At 38.5% G+C, this 18267-nt stretch overlaps 1 pseudogene; it reads left to right on the forward strand.

Moving 5' to 3' along the window:
- Positions 1–13695: 13695 nt before the first annotated feature.
- LOC136676878 (C-type lectin domain family 4 member F-like) lies at positions 13696–16338 on the forward strand (annotated as a pseudogene).
- Positions 16339–18267: the final 1929 nt, after the last annotated feature.

Here is an 18267-nt window from a genome sequence, read left to right on the forward strand (position 1 = left end):
CTATCCAAGTCCTGTCATCCAGTTGAGATAAAAATTAATGAATTAAATGTATATCTGACTGCTTCATCATAATTCGTGTTACAGCATGTTTGGAGCCTACCTGGAGTGGAGTCAGTCCTATGAATCGAAGCACAAAAACTGGAAGAACACACCAAAAACACCTTATATTTAAGCACTTTAAGGTACAAACTGTGGACACAGATGTTCAGCACAGCTTGTGCAGTCTCCACAGAAAAGCATGAAACAAAACAATATAGTATAGTAACCATCTAAACATCAGCATATGGAGTCTTCATGGGTTGTAATGATATAATGATTTTGGTCTGGGCACCATTTTGGGGACTGACTGTTTCTGAGCACTAATGAACAGTTTGTACACTCATGTAGTGCATTGAATGTTGAAAATACTTTTGTGAGCAATAAGGTTCAAGTTTTCCTGTGAAATTAGCTTCTAATGATGTTCTGTATTATTAGTTTTATTATCTGTGATGTGCACTATATAGGGAGTATGTCATTACTTTGGGACACAGCCCTAGATCCTCTACTGACTCACACAAAGGAACAGAGCTCTGTTTATAAACATGATGTGGATAAATGGGTCAGGGATCCATACTTATATCTCTTTCACTTTAACTTCTAAATCTGGACTAAAAGTGATGACAGGAAAATTAAAACTATTTAAGTATCAGTTTTTGTTTGAGTTGTGTGACTAATGAATAGGCCCCCCAAAATGGAGGCTACTGGCAACCGTGACATCAGCTGCAACCCAATAGAGGAACCCCAGTATTGGGCTGTGGAGCAGTGGAACTTTGCTCTCTGATGGAGAGCAAACCTCCAATACTTTTGCTGTAAATTCCAGTGTTGTTTGTGAAAAGAAATACTTGTGCAATTTCCAAGTATGTTAAAAGGTTTTAACCAGAGCGGGTCTTGAACCCACAACCTCCAGGTCCCTGGAGCTGACTGCTACACTACCTGCTATGCCACCTTTTAGCACAGACAACACTTTTATAATAAATTATACTTATCTTACTTCCGTTCAAAGTTTGTATATTTGCTGGTGTTACTAACTGCAACTTTTATTAATATACATCATACTATTTCCTTAGAATGATTAGAAAAATATTTGGAATGGAATGGAATCACAGGAACAGCTTTATCATGTCTGCATTTCACTACCTTTTCTTTAGAATATGCACATTTTACTGTCCAAAAATGCCCACAGAATTTTTCCTTAGAAAATCCTCAGCACTCACAGCTGTGCCACAAAAATGACAGCTCATCTGTAGACAAATAACTTCCTAATTCAACAGAAATCTAATAGTAACTCTAACAATGTTCTCATGATTTAAACATAGTTAATATTACTCTATATTTGAATATTTATAATATTTTACATATGACTCTGTGTATGTAACATTTTGCATGTTTCTGTATGAAATAAGGGCGGCACGGTGGCGCAGCAGGTAGTGTCGCAGTCACACAGCTCCAGGGGCCTGGAGGTTGTGGGTTTGATTCCAGCTCCGGGTGACTGTCTGTGAGGAGTTGGTGTGTTCTCCCCGTGTCTGCGGGGGTTTCCTCCCACAGTCCAAAAACACACGTTGCAGGTGGATTGGCGACTCGTAGGTGTGAGTGAATGTGTGTGTGTCTGTGTTGCCCTGTGAAGGACTGGCATCCCCTCCAGGGTGTATTCTCGCCTTGCGCCCGATGATTCCAGGTAGGCTCTGGACCCCCCGCGACCCTAAATTGGATAAGCGGTTACAGATAATGGATGGATGTATGAAATAATTTAAAGCATCTCCTAAATCTGACTGAAACAGAGTCAGTTATTTAGGCAAAGGATGTGATGCAATTTGACACCACGGGGCCAATGTTTCTTGCTGACACAGGAACTTAACTGTGTGCATACTGATTTTATAATATCCTTAGAAAGGCAAAAATAAATAAATAAATAAATCAAATCAAATGCTCTAGAGAAGGTGCCAAGAGCTTAAGTTCACCATGCCCAATCCCATGATGTGTGTAAGAAAATATGCACTATATAGTCATGTGAGTCACTCAAAAAAAATCAATTGAACTTCCACACAATATTATGGCTTTCTTTAAACTTAAGGTTATTTTGTTGATACAGTGCAATTTACTTTACTTAAATAAACTTAACATGTTCTTAAAATTCCAACTGATTTATATTATCTGCACTTGATTTAATAGTTTTAATGAAACCTTTTTTTTTTACTTAAAAAAAAAGTAAAGTAAGTAAGACTTTGCAGTCTAAGGACGTTTTCTAGATTTTTGCATATTTTTTCTGAAATTTGCCTTCAAAGCATTTGCATATAATACCCACAAATTTTATTTAAAAGTGTTTAGAACAATCTCAACTCTATCTATAAATAAGGCCCATGTGACATTGAACACTGTAAAAAGTTAATCTGGCCAAAACCCTGAAAATATTTATTCATATTTTAGCAATTCTTCATATTTCTTGTCAAAACATAACTTTACTCATTTGCACAAATTGTTTTTGTGATTGAAATAGGTTTACCAAAGTCTTTATGTCACAAAAATGGTGACTGTATGAAATAAATACTCTATAAATGTAGAAATAATTCTAAAATGAAAACTTTTTTATTTAGTAAAAGTGATTGTATTTTTTACAATAGTGTGTTCTTGAAATTATAAAAGTATTTTTCATTGTTTTGTCAAAACACCATATCAATATCATGATATAATTTTAGGGCCATATCGCCCACCCCTAGTGATAAGACAACAGTATGTTAATTGATTATGAAGCGGCATCACATCAGAGGACAGCCTGGGAATACTCACACTTTCTTTTGTGAACAGTCACGCTTTCTTTTTGTTTTGAAGTGCTATCTTGTGAGTGAGGCCGAACACTGTTCATTGTGCTCATGGCAAGGCAATGTGACTTGGGACTTTGAACTAGGCATGAGAGAGGCTGTCAGATTGAAGGGACATTCCATTTCTGAAATTGTGCTGGCATTTATTCATTCATTCATTATCTGTAACCAATTATCCAGTTCAGGGTCACAGTTGGTCCAGAGCCTACCTGGAAGGGGGCGCCAGTCCTTCACAGGGCAACACACACACACACTCACACCTACAGACACTTTTTGATTTGCCAATCCACATACCAACTTATATTTTTGGAGGAAACCGGAGCACCCGGAGGAAACCCATGCAGACACGGGGAGAACACACCAACTCCTCACAGACAGTCACCCGGAGCTAGAATCAAACCCACAACCTGCAGGTCCCTGGAGCTGTGTGATTGCAACACTACCAGCTGCACCACCATGCCACCCCTGCTGGCATTTAATATATCCCAAAAACCGTGCCATGCAAAATGAATAACAAATAAACTCATAAAAATGAATACATTCCAAACCACAAAAATAATCACTTTACACCACTACAAATATAGTGGAAAAAACCCAAAACAATGTGCCCCCTCTAACACTTTCAATAAGAGAAGGGCTAATATTAAAGAAGTCACAGGACTATTTTCTTACTATGGCCTAAGCATTGCCATGTGAACCGAGGACTGTTTGGAGTATGTTTTACTGAGCTGTGTAATTATATAAAAAATATCTTTGTTCACATCCTCAATGTCACCCAGATGGCAACGAATATTTTGCCCAAGTGCAACACATCTGCAGTTCTGTTTTGGCCCACATTTTGACCTTGAATATAGGGTTGACTCAGGTTGAGTCTGGCTGATTCAACTACAAATCCATCTTATATAGGTCAGTTGTCAGGTATGTCGTGTCCCATGTATGGCCCACACTACCTGTGCTGCTGTAACCCAAATCAAACTCAGCTCAGCTGAAAAGTGTCTGCTGTCTAGGCATTCTACACATTCACATTGTAATCTCCCTTGTCTCTTCTTGATTCCAGAGCTTTTGTGTTAAATGTAATCAGGTTTAATGCAGAACAATCATTTATATTTCTCTGCATGTAAATTTGTCCTCCTGTTTCTTTTGTAATGGACACACCATTATGTTAGCTGACTATCCAGTTGAACCCTTTTCTTCCACAACTATTTCACAGTCACCTTAAGCTCATGTGCAGTTGCTCCACAGCCTTCCATTTCTTTTAATTTTTTAGCTTTACTATGGTTAATTTTAATGCTGTGTTTGTACAATTAAATGCTCATGTCTGCTGTTACTACAGCTGCAATAGCTGAGTTCACAACTTTGAAGGAGTGTCCAAACTTCTGGACACGTGATGACTAATTGCATCCAACCAGTCCAACTACAAATATGAGTTTTTGGACCGTGGGAGGACACCGGAGCAAACCCACGTGGACACGGGGAGAACACACCAAACCTGTGGGATGATTTGGAGTGGTGTTTGTGATCTAAAACTAATATTTAATAGAATTTTAATGCTGCTGGTGTGAAAACATGTGGAATTTTCAAGACTCTCCCTTTACTTAGAAAAGGAAATAGACAAAAAAGAACATTTATATATCACACAAGATGTTGCTGGTGTTCTCAGAAGAATGGGCTGGCCACCTTAGAACCCAAACATTTAAATCACGGAATGTGTAGAATGGAAGCTGGAACAAAGACAGGGAGGGCACTGATTTTCATTCATTCATTGTCTATTAACCGCTTATCCAATTCAGGGTCATGGTGGGCCCAGAGTCTACCCATAATTACTGGGCGCAAGGTGGGAACACACCCTGGAGGGGGTGCCAGTTCTTCACAGGGCAACACACACTCACACATTCACACCTATGGACACTTTTGAGTCGCCAAACCACCTACCAACAGGTGTTTTTGAACCGTTGGAGGAAACAGGAGCACTTGGATGAAATCCATGCAGACAAGGGGAGAACACACCAAACTCTTCAAAGACATCCGGAGAAAGGCTTGAACCCACAACTTCCAAGTCCCTGGAACTTTTTGTATGTGGCTGAATTTTTTATTTTTTATTCACAGTTTCTGTCTCTGGTGAGTGCACAAATTCATGGCAGAGCTGGGGCGAAACCATATTCAAAATCTGATGGGGTTTTCCCGCACCAGTTCCAATCCTGTTCATGGCCAATATACATGTTATATTTTTCCTTTCAAACAAAACAAGTCAAAAACTATAAGTAATATTGCACATACTAAAACAACTACATTTTGGGATATGCTTTCCACAAAGCATCATTCATTCATTCATTCATTCATTTATTCATTCATTATCTGTAACCGGGACCCACCACTACAAAGCATCATACTCATCAAAATGACTTTTGAATTGAAGGTCATTAATAGTAACTTTGTTGCACCGCACTAATGGCTTCTTCCTTACTAGCCTTTACAGCAGATGTTGGAACATTTCTGTGAGAATTTCCTGACATTCCACCACAAGGCATTAGTGAGTTCAGGTACAAATGTTGCATGGTTTGTTTTGGGTCAAATAAAGCCTCTTCAACTCATCTCAGATGTATCAAATGCTGATGGTAAATGCTTGATTTGCTCAATCTGACATGTTCTGAAACAGCAGGCTCTCTTTGGTCTGACCACCTTTTTCTATTCATACAATATGTTTCCTCTGGCCAATATGCGATCAGGGTGCAGTTGCATTATCACATGGACTAAACTAGATGTTTCATATTTATTCATAGATAAATAAATAGGTAGACAGACACTTTCTTGACCCAGTAGGAAATTTAGGCACTGGAAATGTAAGTTTTAATGGTACTCACTGTTAACTATTACTTCACTTTGACCGCACATCACATGTCATGCACCTTCTGCAGTTGGCTTTACCTGGGTTTAGAAAACAAGTTGAGGATATGTATTAAATAAGCTTTAGGGCAGTACTATCTTAACCTTAGTCTAAGAAGCTGAACTGCATTAGATGCAATGGAACAAGACTTTGGGTAAGGAAGGCCCAGATTATAGAGAACCAGTGAGTTGCTTAGCTTTCTGGCTTTGTTAACATATTTGTATAAGTCTTTTGTCTTAATTCCACTAATCAGTGCAGAAGAATGACTTCCCCGTTGAGTTTTATTTCCTCCCATTGTTTCTGCATCATCTTTTCCATTTAAGTCTTGAGGTTATTTGTACCTAAACCTGGGTTCCAGGAAAGCATCCTTAGGAAATGCCTTTGCCAAAAAATGAGCGGAAGTGTTAATGATTACTCATCTCATGACTCATGTATTTCTGCATATACCAACAGCTTCAAATTGCATAGCACTTTGCTATGTCAATACTACGTCAATAGACTTCACCTACTCTCAAATTAAGGGTATTAGCCCATGCACTTCAGTGCTGTAACAACCTCTATTCTTCCAGGAGACATCCCAAATGTACTGGATGGATCAATATCTCTATAGAAATCACAGTTAAACCATATTGGCTTAGCACCCCTAATTGTACTTGTACTGTAATAATTGTACTTACAGAATAGAGATATGGAAGTTTTTTTTTTTCATTTCAGATATGCTGTATCTTTTTGTATGTGACTCCAGGGTTTGGGACAGAGGCATGTGATCCACAGTGTTACATCACCTTTTTCTTTAATTACACTTTTTATTATTTAATCCTTTTAATGCAGCCTGTGTCTATGGAGCCATACTGTTGTAGCATATGCAGAATAAGGCCTGGAACTTTCTTGCTGAATTTACAACTAACTGGCCTTAAAGTTAATATATGTCTCTCTAAAATCCCAATATATGCCTCCACATCTGCGGTGCCTTCATGCATAAGCAGTCCTATTAGCACTGATGCACCCTCTATACCACGCCAGTTGTTAGCTTTGGCAACTTTCAGTGATAATTATGTGGATTTCCTCATTTTGACACAAAAAATGTGACATTAATGTTTCACAAAACAGGTGAAAACATGGGTTCATCTGACAACAGCACACATTTCCACCATCTGGACCATCTAAGATACGTTTATAGTATTTAGAAGTATTTATTCCTAGCATTAATACAGCTCTGGAAAAAAATAAGAGACCACTACAAAATTATAATTTATTTGTACTTTTACAATTGATAAACTATTGGCAACATTTCTACCAAAATCTAAATAAAAATGTGTTTTTTGTAATTTTTCAGAAAATTACTACTTGTCCAAATAACAAACAGTTACAGAGATTCAATCACAGCTTTCATTCGCCTTGGCATGCTTTCCACCAGTATTTCACATTGCTGTTGGTCTGGAGATTGGGTTGACCATTATAGGGTCTTGATCTGGTGGTCCCTCATCTACACTTTGATTGACCTGGCTGTGTGACATGGAGCATTGTCCTGTTGAAAAAAGCAATCATCAGTGTTGGGGAACATTGTCAGAGCAGAAGGATGTTTTCTTCCAGCACAGTTTTGTAAGTGGCTTGATTCATGTGTCCTTCACAAAGACAAATCTGCCCGATTCTAGCCTTGCTACCCTGCGAGGCACTCTGGCTTGTAGGCCTCTCCTGGTGTCCTTCTAACCACTACACAACTAGGTGTTGGACAAAGCTGAAAAGTGCACTCAGCAGAGAAGATGACCTTATTCCAGTCCTCTACAGTCTAATCGTTATGGTCTTTCGCAAACTTCAGTCTGGTTCTTCTTTCCTTCTCATTGATGAAGGGCTTTTTTCTAGCTTTACACAACTTCAGCCCTGCCTTCAGAAGTCTTTTTCACATGGTTCTAGCTGTGCAATTCACTCCAGCTGCTGCTTGCTCTTTTTGTAGGCTACTAGACATCATCTTATGATTGTTAACTGACATTCAAATGAGGTGGCGGTCATTACAGTCAGTAGAGAGTTGTTTTCTTCCTCTGCCAGTCTGTAGCTTTGTTGTCCCATGTATCTGGTGCTTGACCTTGTTCTTATGAACCACAGTTCTTGAAATTTTAAAGATGGAAGCAACCTGAAGTTTACTGTATCCCTTTGCCAGTAAAGCTACAATTGAACTCTTCTTTTCCTCATTAAGAACCTCTCTTTTTATCCATTTTGGCATTGTTGTATTTTGACTACATTTAATTTTTGGTAGTCCAAGCACTGTTTTCCTCAGCCAGCTGGTTGTATAACAAGTGATTAGTGATGACAGCAGCAGTGTTTTTTTAGACTGTTTTTTGTTAGAATATGATTTTGTTCAGGTGATCACTTAATCAGAATATCATAAAGTAGAATGAGGTGTGTCTACAAACACTTGAATGGAATGGCTGTTGTACATGTGGAGATGCTGATTTAAGAAAAAAGCAGAGTGGTCTCTTATTTTTTTCCAGAGCTTTCTCAGAGCGTAATAGAGATTTAGGTTGCACTGACTGATGCAGTGGCAGACTGTGCTATTTGACATTGGTTGTTGAAGTTGTCTGCCCCAGAGCCTACATTCAATGCAATTTCATGCTCAGAAATTATACTTTTTTAACAACTTGACAATTATTTCAAGAAGTTTGTGACAAAATGGTCAACCACAATTTAACTTTGCTTGGAAAGACTGAACCTTTGATGGATGCTATTTTTTTTTTACAGCTTTTATATTTACCAGTTTGAAGGGAACCAGTACCATGTTTACATTTCTGATATTTTATTATTATTTTTTTAAATTACACAATTGTTTTCAGGGTGACATGGTGGCGCAGCAGGTAGTGTTGCAGTCACACAGCTCCAGGGACCTGGAGGTTGTGGGTTCAAGTCCTGCTCCGGGTGACTGTCTGTGAGGACTTTGTATTTTCTCCCCGTGTCCATGTGGGTTTCCTCCAGGTGCTCTGGTTTCCTCCCACAGTCTAAAAACACACGTTGGTAGGTGGACTGGAAACTCAAAAGTGTCCTTAGGTGTGAATGTGTGAGTGTGTGTCGCCCTGTGAAGGACTGGTGCCCCTCCAGGGTGTATTCCTGCCTTGCACCCAATGATTCTGAGTATTTTTGCTTAATCTATTCCACTTAGATCTTTAGCATCATTACAGTGTTAAACTGGATCTCTGGAATGTTGCTTTGGTAAATGCTTGTTTAGTTTCCTCCTTTTCACTCAAGTACACATCCAAACATGTTTAAAACCCCAACATATTAACTCTCTCAAACCAATTCAGTAATGTTTCTCAAAGTAAGAGACCTCAAACCCCCGCCACTCCCTGCTTCCACCCAGTAACATTCTCTGTCCTTTTGTAAGGTTTTACTCTAGATTTTGAAGTGTTTGACAGTTATAGAGAAAAAAAAGTATATGTGTGTCTGTGTGTATAGAATTAAACTCCTGTGTCAGCAAAGGGTGCTGTGTGTGCAGAGAAATGGGTGAGAGTTGAGCAAGAATAGTTGGTAAATTTGATTGTAATCTATGTCTTGCCAATTTGCTGCATGTACAGAATTGAAACAAACTATACTTATTTTTTTCTTGACTGGTGCTGAAATGCCAGGAAGGCACTGTTAATGTTGTGGACATGACATTTATTATATTGTTGCTGTCCAATTAAAAACATCTATCTCCCAAAATAGTAACTTTACAAGAGAAGGAAAAAACAATCTTAACTTTCAGTGGAAGTCATTGTAAAAAGATTTAATTCCAAGTAATTGTGGAGCACTTCTATTGATCCATTGATTGTGAAATATTTACACAATATGAATGACGCCCTTGTTTTAGCAGCACAGTGGCACAATAGGTAAGAGTCACTGTTGTACAGCTCCAGGGTCCTGGTGTTGTAGGTTTGAGCCCTGCTCAGGGTGACTGTCTGTGAGGAGTTTGGTGGGTTCTACACAGGGGTGTTTAAGTGCTCTTGTTCCCTCCCATGGGCCACAAACACACTTTGGTAGGTGAATTGGCTACTCAAGTGTCCACAGGTGTAAATGTGTGTGTGTGTGTGTGTGTGTGTGTGTGTGTGATGCCCTGTGAAGGACTGGCATCCCCTCCAGGGTGTGTTCCCACCTTGCACCCAGTGATTCCGTGTAGGATCTGGACCCACTGCAACACTGAACTGTAAAAGCGTTATAGACAATGAATGAATGAATATTACTTATTATGTCTTAACCTTCCTAGAAATTGTGTTTAAATTGACATGAATATTGTTGACTACTTTATAGGAAGATGCATATCACAATCATGTAATATGTGAGAGAAATGTGAAGACCTGTGTGACTTTGACAATAATATTATGTCCTAACAATTTGAATAGTCTTTAGGGGATCTCCCAGCCAGCATTTTAAGGACCTACTGACATTGGACAAAGGACAGACCACCAACCAAATATGTTTCATGTATGTAACACTGTGTACTTCTGCTCTGCCACTGTGGTTGTCATTCTTATTTTGACCTAAAACTAATAACAAATTTGCTTTTTGTTTACTTTCCAGCAGTTAGCCCTTTGCGGAATTTAGAGTCAGTTCCACCTTACGTAATCTGAAACAGCAAAAATATTTCAATATTACCCACCTATGGAGCAGAAATAGAGCAATATTCACATCTCTGTTGGTGCTTTTCAACATTTTGATTTCTCCATGCTGTCTAAAAGACTCCAGATGCATTTTCCCTGCTGGGAACAGAGAAAGGGAAACCCTAGAATACAAGACCAAGACACATTTTTTTTTGCTTCTGGAGCTTACTAAACACATTACATCAGTTTTGAGCATGCAAACATACCGTAGCAAATGGTGAATCCTCAGATTTTTTTTAAAAGTGTTTTTTGATTTAACTCATTAATGACACCTTTAATGCCCTGTGAAGGACTGGCGCCCCCTCCAGGGTATATTCCCGCCTTGCGCCCAATGATTCCAGGTAGGCTCTGGACCCACCACGACCCTGAACTGGATAAGCTGTTACAGATAATGAATGAATGAATGAATGAATGACACCTTTAATTCTCAACATCACTATATGTGTCCAAAAGTTTATAGACACCTGCTTATGACCATTGGCAAAGAACATAAATACTGTTCACCAGCAATATCACCTACAATGGCTAAAAAGTTGAGAATATGGAGATCAGATTGACATGTACCCACTACCTAAACAACATATTGTAGAAGCAGTCTTAATGTTTTAGAGCATATGTTTCAAGTAACATATGCAAATAATATGGTCACTACAATACCAAATAATCACACACTGCAATAGAGTGGGCAGACTCTGAGGTGACCCAACCCTTTCAAGATAAATGTGATTCTCTGATACAAATATTTCACAATGTACCACAAGTTCTATTAAAGCTTCTTTCAACACTGCACATCTAACTTCAGGGTCAGCATTACAGAAGACTGAGGGATGGAGATTAATGAGAATGAAGAAGCAACGTCCTCTATCACATACAACAGACTGGACTCACATAACAATCTGAAGAATAAATGGACAACAGTCTATCAGCAAGTCAAGAACTTAGGTGCAGTATATTTACACCAACACACTGTGAATGTAAAGAATTTGCAAATGTTATGTAGCTTCATGCCAGATTAAGCAGTTTATCCACAGGGAGGGATAGAGTCATAGGCAAAAGTTTGGATCCCTGGTCAAATTACGTCTTATCTTGTTTATTTAACCCAGGAGTCACTAGTCAGGTGCATGCCCTGTGTAACCTAAGGTTTAATGACTGAGACTAGTTGATTAAACAAGTAGAAGTGTGATGCTGCTTTATTGGAATGAAAACCTGCAGCAGCACAGGTCTTTTGTGGACAAGATATCTACAGAGAACACAGCTCTACACAAAAAATAACACATAGACTTTGTTAAAGTTGAATCACATTCAATGTTCAAGTATCTTGAAATTACAAATTGTTGCAAATTACTACAATAATTAAATGTAAATCCCTATTATTATTATACAGTCAGCTCAGTGACTGTAAGGTTAATTGTGTATTTGTTCTCCGGGTGATTCTAACGAGTTTGGTGTGACTTCCTTGTCTAAGTGGGTTTTCTCTGAGTACTCTGGTTTTCTCCTGCAGTCCTCTTTTCCTCGTCAAGCCTCTTTTCACATAAAATCTCTTTATAAAACAAAAGCTTAATGTGGCTTAATAAACTAAAAAACCTATTTTAAGAATTAGAACTTAATTTCCCCTCATATGTTGATCAACCTAACTGCTAATTATAAAGCATGGAATTAAACATTAAATTTTTTCATAATTCACATTTCACACTTAACAATTTTATTTCAATAATTATATAATGAGGTGGGATTTAACATGTCATTCTATACATCTTCAGGCACTGGATTGTGATAACATTAAGGTAATATTCTGCAAGATTTGGTTTTATTTATTTATTTGTTTTCACGTTTCACGTTAAGAATTTTAGAACCTTATAAGTGCAAAACCTTATATGTGCAGAATAGGTTTTGACAATATCTGACAGAGATAAGGGTGCACGGTGGCGCAGCAGGTAGTGTCGCAGTCACACAGCTCCAGAGGCCTGGAGGTTGTGGGTTTGATTCCCGCTCCGGGTGACTGTCTGTGAGGAGTTGGTGTGTTCTCCCTGTGTCTGCGTGGGTTTCCTCCGGGTGCTCCGGTTTCCTCCCACAGTCCAAAAACACACATTGATAGGTGGATTGGCAACTCAAAAAGTGTCCGTAGGGGGTGTGTGTGTGAAGGACTGGTGCCCCCTCCAGGGTGTATTCCCACCTTGTGCCCAATGATTCCAGGTAGGCTCTGGACCCACTGTGACCCTGAATTGGATAAGTGGTTACAGATAATGAATGAATGACAGAGATAATCAAGGTCTTCCCTGAAAAAGATACATAGATGGAAGCTTCATGTGTATATCATTCAGCATTAATGGCTCCTTCACAGATGTCTCCTAAGCTATGAGCCCTAATAAACCATTCATGAATGCCAGCTTTTGAACTGTTCCCTAATAAAAAGCAGGATGGTCCCTGTTAATTTTAGCCATGAGGATCCAGCGTCCATTATTTACAAAAAGAATTTCTGAATATATGATTCCTCAAATCACAGGAAACTGTTCCACTTGACTTTGGTTAGATTTAAATTACTTTTTTTTTAAATATGGATTTAGATATTGATATTGAATATGGATATTGTTTGTGGTACTGTTATTACATGGTAGAGTTTTAACTTGTATAGATGGATGCATATGTTTTCCCAGTGGTTTTAGGAAGATCATGGCCATCCAGTATTGCAGCATGCATGCATAAGCCTGATATTTATTTATTATTTAATTATTGTGAACATTCTAAATTAAGCAAAAATGGAAAAACAAGAGCATTTGTGCTCCACTTCTTGCTGCACCTGCTGCTTAAAAGGAGCAGGTGCAGAAACCTGCCATCCTGAACGTGATTGTTTAGACAGGGTGCTGTGTTGGTATTTTGACCAATGCATTTTACAGACCTTTCATTCATATTATAAACAATTGCTAATATAGCAAACTCATTAACGGTTTAATAACCAAATTCAAAATGATGTATTAATACATTTCCAACCATAACATTTCCATATTTCTACCCATTTGTTTCCAAAGGTAAACCTTTTTTCACCTTCCCCTCGGGGACTGACATTGTGAGGAGCAGAAGCTACAGACTGGCTACACTGTGTCTCGGGCTACTGTGTGTTCTTCTGCTAATTGTCATCATAGTGCTCTGTACACAGTCTAAACATCTGTCTGCTCAGAGAGACCAGCTACAGATGAAGAATGACAACCTAACTGCAGAAAAAGATGGATTACAGACAAGTTTCAATAAAATAGCTACAGAAAAAGGCATGTTACAGACAAAGAACAACAAACTCACTACAGAGAAAACCCAGTTACAGAGCAGTAATGATAACATGTTGACAGCAAAATTGCAGTTACAGAAGAGTTGCAACAAACTCACTGCAGAGAAAACTCAATTACAGACCAATTACAGTAACCTAAGTAAAGATAAAGACCAGTTACAAATCCGCTATAGTGATCTTACTAAAGAAAGAGATCAGCTACAAATCAGCTTTGGGAATGTAACCAAGGAGAGGAATGAGTTAAAGAAAGACAAATACAGGCTGACTACAGAGAATAATGACTAAAAGTCTGACTTAATTGACCTGACTTTAAAGAAAGATCATCTGAAGGATAATTACACCACCCTGACAATAGAGAGAGACATGTTACAGACAAGACTCAGGAACCTGACTGCAGAAAAAGATCAGTTAGAGACTATCCACACCAAACTGACTACAGAGTTAAACCAGTTAGACAGCAAGTACAACAGCCTGACGATAGAGCGAGACCAGCTGAAGAAGGAGAAAAATGAGTCTCAGAACAAGTTGGCTGATATAGGTAAGAAAGCATTTCTTGAATTCCCACTCATTAAGTGAACTATGATCATGTGAAACAAACATTTTACAAGACAGTGGTGTGGTGGACCCATGTGCAATGTTTGGGTGTTAATTTAATTAATTTTACTTATATTATTACCCATAATTTGTGATTCTGTGCTGTACCAGAGCGCCATCCTGAGGCGCAGAAAGCGAGTGGAAGTAGTGCGTAAGAAGTGAAAGGGCAAATAAAGGAGATTATAAAATAACATACTGAAAGCATATTTTCCTGATTGGAAGGAAGACCTTCCTGCTCTTTACAATATGTTGTTTATCACACCTGATGGCAATCAGCTGTCAGCATCCTAGAAATGTGGTGATGTTTTGCTGTCTTGGAAGCGTGTCTCAAATGTGATTCTGCTACGGGTGCCTTCATGTCTAAACACAGCCTTCTGACTACGGAGCCAGCATAGGCAGCAAGGCATTGAGAGTGCTGCATTCTGTTTCAAACAGCCATAGAGTCCAGCAGTTGTATTTAGTCATTTCAGATTAGGGCTTAGGAGTATGAGAGTTGGAGTTTTGAGATCTGGTGTTGTCTACTGTCCTAGGGCGTTTCCAAACATTCCTATCCCAGAAGAAGGTGGAGAAAGACTTCCTGGGTAGCATATTTTTGTGTGTCTTACCACTTGAAGCCGATTTGTTGGGGATTTTAAGGAGCTTCTTTCGACTACTCTAGTATTTGGACAAGTGTCCGTATGATGTGACAAAACCAGGTCACAGATGAAAGGAAGAGGATGTGTAGGAAAAAGCATTCATTTTAGGGTCTCTGGAAGCACCCTAGTGTAAAACAGTTTGTAAACAAATGATAAGTAGCATATACTAGCCTTCGTCCTACCACCTTGTAGCGCCTTTCTGTGATTGAAGAGTCCCTTCTAATGGATGTTTCCCATGAAAACAGAAAGGGAGGTTAAATGAATTGTAAATATTTTACTGGACATACGTCTAACTACATTTGCCCATATCCTCTGGTTTAGGCCAATGCTTTACATGAGTACTTCTCAAAGATGTATGTCTTCTGCATGTACAAATGTGCAGTACAAACACTGAGCATTATATGTTGTAATATTTTAACAGAAGCATATTTCAAGAAGGGTTGGCTATACTTTGACTCCACACTTTATTTTATCTCAAATGTAAAGAAGACATGGCTTGACAGCAAAAAAGTGTGCACTGATCAAGGAGCAAACCTGGTGATTATAAATAGCAAAGAAGAAGAGGTGAGAAGAGCATTTATGTACATAGCAGGACCTCATTATTGAAGGGAAAGCTTGAGTGACATCATTGTTTAATAATGCACACATAAAAGCAGAAAATCAGATTCAGGCAAGAATCACCTCAAAAATAAAAATAAACTCGGACAGTCTACATAAGTCACTCAGTAATCATATAAAATTCTAAAACCAAAACACCTTATTAATTACTTAGAAACTCAAGATGACGGGATGATTTTTCCCATATTATATCAAATGTGGAATTGTTAAAGTGTCCATCCTTCATGAATTTTATCCTTTGCAATCATATTTTCAGGACTTTTTGTTTAAATCATTGAAGGGAGGTAGAGGTTGGATCGGTCTCATTGACAAAGTAACAGAGGGTGTGTGGAAATGGGTGGATGGCTCACCACTAACCACTTAGTAAGTGATTTTTGTTTCTTCCTCTCAAGAAAACACACAATGCTCTGAGTATTTGTGCAAGCTGTATTAAAGGAACAATCTGTAATACTGACAGCAAGCGTTTAAAATCGGAACTATAATAGAGTTTCAGAACAGTGGAGAGAGCCCTCTGCCTCTTCCCCAGACGTGAAGCTCGAGCAGGTTGCCAGTTTGAGGAAAACTGAACGAACAAGCAAGAGACAAGTTTAAGAACTTGGGCCATAATAGCTAAGAAGAATGTGCTAAGATGAATGTTGTTTAGGAGGCGGATCTTATCCACAAATTTCGTAGTCAAACATTTCACTCCACTTTATATGTGTCCGTTTAGGAGAGAAGCCTCTCGCTGCAGCCTGTAGGAAGGCGGAGTTGGACATCCAACTCCGCCCACATCCAACCCCGCCCTCTCACCACGTCAGAAGCCACGCCCGTGCCCAGTGACTTTTCTATGTCCCAAATAGTGCTCTAGTCACTATATAGTACACTATTTTAAGGTAGTGTCCGAAATCGTTCCCTACCCTCGTGAATTTGAACACAGTTCACGCTCGCGCCCAAAAAACTCTCAAACAGAATTTTTTAACGGAGAAAATAACAGCGCACGTTATGTCGGTGAGTAAAAACATTTAGTTTGTAAGTATAATTACAAAGCTCGTTGTTAGTGTTTTTGCTAGATACACGAACACGTTATAAATACGTTATTTCAGTATGTACTAGTAGTGTCGTAGATAAATACACGAATATTCAACTGCGGCACGCGTGTTATATGTGGTTGATTTTGCCAAATAATTAACAGAGTTACTTAATGACACACAGAAAAAACTTGCCTATAATATTGCCTCCGTGTAAGGAACAAGACTTTTGACTTAAAGAAAAGCTCACAAATGTAGTTACAATGAACATGCATATCACAGATAAACTGTAATCTCCTTTTATGTTTTATTGTTTCATCCAGCCCACGTTCAGGCCACTTTTGACCCTTCAGTGTTCAATGTTCTCAGCTGTATCTATGGTATGTTTCAGTATGCACTCTACATGGCCCTTGGTTGGCCTTTTGACTTCAGTCAGGTGATTACTTCAGATTATGATTATTTACTGATTATGACTTTTTTGAGGATACATTTCCAGTAAGGCTTTAAACTGCATTCTAAACTTTGTCATTTGTCCGTTAGAGTGACATCCCACAGCTCCGTAGGTGGTAGTGCCGGTTAATTTTAGGGAGCATGTCACCTGCAAGGTATATACATCTGTTACTCAAACAAAAATATTTACACACACATGCAGCTTTCTCTCAGACACATTGTACATTGTACTGTGATGTTTTGCATTTTGGAGAGACCAGTTGTTAAAGTCGTTGTATTGGGTTATTTAAATTGTTTTTGTTTGATTTTTTTGCAAACAACTTAGCTGATAAACCTAATTTTCAATTATCTTACATCATTTAAATTCCAGCTGTATTTTAGAACGGTGAGCTCTAATGTACAAGGAAAGGCCAGTAAACACAAGAAGGGAAAGACTGAGGAGCGTTCAGGGTCTGATGGTTTATTTGAATTTATAAGGGCACATGTCAGTGTGTAACTAGTCTGACTTAAAAGCAGTTATTTACAGCATCTGATAAGCTCAAATTAGACATGGTCCATTGTTAAATAGTATTTATATTAATTTCAGTCTGGTCTTTTTTCTGTTAACAGTAAAGGCGACTGAATGTTTACCGTCTCCATTGACCAGGTGTTTGTGTCTGTTCTTGAAGCTGAACTGGGCATTTCAACTTTCATTTTGCTTAATGTGCAATAGCCTTCACAAATTAGAAAACTCTGGTTTGTTTTAAAGAAATCAATTGGAATGTAGGTTCTGTGGTAAATTTATATTTAGCTTTTTTGTTTCACTAAATTTAAATAAACTGTAAAACAGTGTCTGCACTCTTCTGTAACGTCTTTAACAGATGCCCCTTATGGTCCTGGAGTAGATTCTATTAGAGGTTGTCCTGGAAGAGGGTGACCAAGCTTTTTTAAAGCTCTCACTGGTGTGTCGCCTCTTCCGGGACACTGTTGGAAGACAGTCATTCCGGGCCCAAGCTCATTCTCAGTAGTTTGACAGTAAGTATAAAGTGCATTATTGTATTTCAGTAAACTTTATTTTAAGATGTTTGTATTCCTCATAAGAAGAGGTGGTAATCTCTTAATTCTCAAATTCGACACATACAGCTGTTGTGACTTGGAAACTCTACTGAATACAAACAACAGTTTCACACAGTGTATGGACTGGAGCGCTGCCTGTGCTGTAGAGAGACGTATAAAGACTGTTTACTGGGTTTGTGAACTGCGTATGAAGTTTGAGAATAATTTCTTTTGCCAGTGGTTGCAAAAAAGTTGACAAATAAATGTTTTATGATCAGAAGATT

Source organism: Hoplias malabaricus, chromosome 2, assembly GCF_029633855.1.
Source record: "Hoplias malabaricus isolate fHopMal1 chromosome 2, fHopMal1.hap1, whole genome shotgun sequence".
NCBI lineage: Eukaryota > Metazoa > Chordata > Actinopteri > Characiformes > Erythrinidae > Hoplias > Hoplias malabaricus.